Source organism: Prunus mume, linkage group LG3, assembly GCF_029339155.1.
Source record: "Prunus mume cultivar Tortuosa linkage group LG3, ASM2933915v1, whole genome shotgun sequence".
Taxonomy (NCBI): domain Eukaryota; kingdom Viridiplantae; phylum Streptophyta; class Magnoliopsida; order Rosales; family Rosaceae; genus Prunus; species Prunus mume.
Genome location: NC_142700.1, coordinates 19690976 through 19695549, shown reverse-complemented (window position 1 = coordinate 19695549; position 4574 = coordinate 19690976). Strand labels below are relative to the sequence as shown.

General features: G+C 33.8%; 1 pseudogene; it reads left to right on the top strand.

The window, feature by feature from the left end:
- The first annotated feature begins 297 nt into the window (after positions 1-297).
- On the top strand, positions 298-942 carry LOC148919022 (tabersonine 16-hydroxylase 2 pseudogene; annotated as a pseudogene).
- The last annotated feature ends 3632 nt before the right edge of the window (positions 943-4574 follow it).

The following is a 4574-nucleotide window of genomic DNA, read 5'->3' as shown; positions in this document are numbered from 1 at the left end:
AGCAGGCAGATTTTGATAATTCTTCTTGCCTCTTCCTCCTTTCATTTTCTTCTGCAAATTCTGAACGCACACACACCTGAAAACACTAACAAGTATTTCACGTGTTTGTTATTCTCCATAATCTGTCCCTGATATTTAAGGTACTCTTAACAGTCAACATTTATAACTGGTTTTTTGTCATTTAAGATTATTTATGTTGGGTTTAGGAATGGTTCTTTTTCTCTTAGAATTCTTTGACAATTCATAGGGAAAAACTAGTTTTTGATCATTTAATAAATTAATCACTTTCAGGATATGTTTTCTGCTGGGAGTGAGACATCAGCTACCGCTGTAGATTGGGCAATAACAGAAATGTTAAAAACTCCAAGAGTAATGAAAACGGAACAGAATGAAGTGAGAGAAGTGTTTAATAGAAAAGGACAGATAGATGAAACATCCATTGGAGAGATGAAATATTTGAACTTGGTTATCAAGGAGGAGACACGGAGGTTATAGCCCTCGGCTCCCCTGTTACTTCCAAGAGAATGCAGAGAGAAATGCGAGATTGATGGATACAAAATACCTGTGAAATCCAATGTAATCGTGAATGCATGGGCAATTGGTAGCGATCCCAATTACTGGAATGAGCCTGAGAGCTTTAATCCCAATAGGTTCCTCGATAGCTCGATTAACTACAAGGGAACAAACTTTGAATATATCCCATTTGGTGCTGGAAGGAGAATGTGAACTGGCGTGTCATTTGGTCTAGCCAACGTTGAGCTCCCACTTGCATTGTTGTTATACCATATTGATTGGAAACTCCCCAATGGGATGAAGCATGAGGACCTGGACATGACTGAGGCCTTTGGAACTGCAGTCAAAAGAAAAGACGATCTGCATTTGATTCCCATTCCTTATCATCCTCCGCCTATTGAAAAATCCCTACACTACTACAAAAAGTGAAAAAGACGACCAGAAAAATACGACGGTCTAAGTGAAAACCGTCGTTGTTTTTTAAAAGACGACGGTTTTATAAAACAGCTGTGTAATAACACCTTAGACAACCAAAAAATGGAGATTCAAATGGTTGTTCCTAAAACACGACGTACTTAATTAAAAAACCGACGTCTTATTGAAATAGGATTTTCAAGTGAAAAATCAGAGCCAACAAATAACAGCGCAAGTTATGAACCGACCGACGTAGAAAGTGAAGATGATGATTTCAAAAAGCCGCTTTTACCCAGACATTAACACGACCAAGTTTTCGTATAAGGCGCCGTATAATTACAAATAAATCCACGGCGGTAAAATACAAAATATCGCCGTATTAAATTAATGTACAACTACGGCAAAGATAAATATAACGACGTCTTTCTCGTATTTCTACGACGATATCTTTAAATCTCACCAAGTTGGGGTTTTCATTTAACGACGTATTATACAATTTAACGTCGATTTATCCACTTTATACGTCATACATTATATTTAAACCGCCGTCTGAATAAGAATTTTTTTTAACAATTTATTTCTTGGATTTTGTTATCCTACGTCGGTAGATCTACTTAATGACAAGAATTGAAATAACCACGACGGTTTATATAGAAAACCGCCGACATAATCAGATTTTTCTGAGATCACAAGGGTTAGGAAATCTTACAAGATGGAACTCTGTTGCTCATCATAATCTTACCAGAAAGACAATACTTTAGAGGTTAATGATGTATGTGTATTTGTGTCTTTGAGATACACAAACGCACATACACATTAACATCCAAAAAATTGATTCGAAATTTGACGACTGGCCTCGATTTGAATCGAGAGACAATTTTTTGGAAGTGGATGATGTGTGTGCATTTGTGTATCTACACAAACGCACACACACATCAACATCCAAACAATTGCCTCCTAAAACTTCACGACGGCAGCCACAGATTTGCAATCAGAGAGACAATTTTTTGAAAATTGGTGATGTGTGTATGTTTGTGAATCAGATACACAAACATACACACAAACCAACATTCAAGCAATTGCCTCCCAAGAGATGAGGTGAGACAGAGAAAAGGGCAAGAAGAAGTTGAAACCCTAATCGAATACTAAAATTGAAAGCACCCGTGAAAAAAAATCCTATTTATAATTAAAAAACCAAATCCACGTCGGTTATATTACACATAACGACGTTTAACAAAAATAATTTACGTCGGTTAACAATACATTACGTCATTTTAGTCTTACTTAAGATTTATTAAGAAAAACGATCGCTTAACAAAAAAGCGATCGTTGTTTTTATATTCAGATTTAATTTAAATCACTACCCGAAAAGAAACTTTACAAATTCTAGAACATTAATTTCTCGGGAAAAAAAATCTATTTATAAGGCAATTTTTGAAAAATAAACTGAAAGAAAAGGGAAAAAAAATTATATTTATAATTATAAAATAAAATCCACGTCGGTTATATTACACATAACGACGCTCAAAACGAATCCATGTCGAAAAAAATATTACGTCGCTTTAGTTAAAAACGACGTATAACAACAAACAATGTTGTTTTTTATATTGGTATTTGATTTAAATCAGTCCTCCGTAAAAGAAACTTTACAAATTCTAGAACATTAATTTCCTCGGGAAAAAAAATTCTATTTATAATTATAAAAATACAATCCACGTCGGTTATATCACACATAACGACGTTTGAAAAACGAATCCATGTCGCAAAAAAAATATTGCGTCGTTTTAGTTAAAAAAGACGACGGTATAACAACAAACGATCGTTGTTTTTATATTGGTATTTGATTTAAATCAGGCCTCGAAAAGAAACTTTACAAATTCTAGAACTTTAATTTCCTCGGGAAAAAAAACTCTATTTATAAGGCACTGTTTTTGAAAAATAAACTCAAAGAACAAGGGAAAATAAATTCTATTTATAATTATAAAAATACAATCCACGTCGGTTATATTACACATAACGACGTTTGAAAAACGAATCCACGTCGCAAAAAAATATTGCGTCGCTTTAGTTAAAAAGACGACGGTATAACAACAAACAATGTTGTTTTTATATTTTTATTTGATTTAAATCAGTCCTCCGTAAAAGAAACTTTACAAATTCTAGAATTTTAATTTCCTCGGGAAAAAAAACTCTATTTATAAGGCAATCGTTTTGAAAAATAAACTGAAAGAACAAGGGAAAAAAAATTCTATTTATAATTATAAAAATACAATCCACGTCGGTTATATCACACATAACGACGTTTCAAAACGAATCCACGTCGCAAAAAAAATATTGCGTCGTTTTAGTTAAAAAAGACGACGGTATAACAACAAACAGTCGTTGTTTTTTATGTTGGTATTTGATTTAAATCAGTCCTCCAGTAAAAGAAACTTTACAAATTCTATAACTTTAATTTCCTCGGGAAAAAAAACTCTATTTATAAGGCAATCGCTTTTGAAAAATAAACTCAAAGAACAAGGGAAAATAAATTCTATTTATAATTATAAAAATACAATCCACGTCGGTTATATTACACATAAGACGTTTTTAAAACGAATACACGTCGCGAATAAAATTATTACGTCGTCTTAGTTTACATAAAGACGCGGTAGAACATAAAACCGCTGTTGTTTCAATTTCTTTAACCGTTCTCTTCTCAAGTCATTTCTATTCTTTATCGCATTCTTGAAAACCCATCTTCTTCTTCGCTTAACTTTCCTTCGACATGTGGGAGGTCAGGCTTGCATCTCTTTTGATGGAAAGCAAGGAGTATTCGAAGCACTAAGTCTCCTATCGATTGACAAGCTTCCTCTTGTGGACATAGATTTGTTGGAAAGTAAGCTCCATTTCTCTTTGAGAAAGACATCCAAATTATTGTCTTCGAGATGTGAGAGAGAGTGTCTTTGAGAGAGGAAGAACTTGGAAACCTAAATGAAAACTGAAAGTGAAAGAAAGCGACAAATTTATACAATAAATTTTTAAAACCAACGGCGGTCCTTACAAAAACCGCCGTCTATTTACAAAATTCCACGTCGGTATATTACAACAAAACGACGTATATTATAATAAAAACATCTTCACATTACAAAAAACCGTCGTGTAAATAATTCTACCATGACGCGAGATATTGATTTATCGACTTTTATTTAGGAGTTTACTACGACGGTATCTACAACACTACTGTCGTATTTATTTACCACGTCCTAAGTTCAAATTATCGTCGTAGTTTGTCTATTAATACCTCGTCGTTTTATGTAAACCGCCGTCTTATTACTAAGAAATGGTTTGTATACATATACAACTTTTCGTCTACCGACTTACACATGCAATCGTTTCCAAACCCGAGAAAAATTTCAATCTCCTGAGAAAATTTTTCGTCTTTTTCCTTGTCGAGCAATCGCTGAGTATCTCATCGTCTTCCTCTTGTCTTCGTCTGCCGTGAACTTAAACACCAAACTCCGAGAGAAAGCTTTCATTGCACGCAAAAGGTAAGCTTTCATTTCTCACTATTTTTGTTGCTATTTTGCATGCTCATACGGTTTTTGTTTTCAAAATCTTTTTACCTTTTTTCTGGCGAAAATCATTTTTATTCTTTCCAAGTTTGA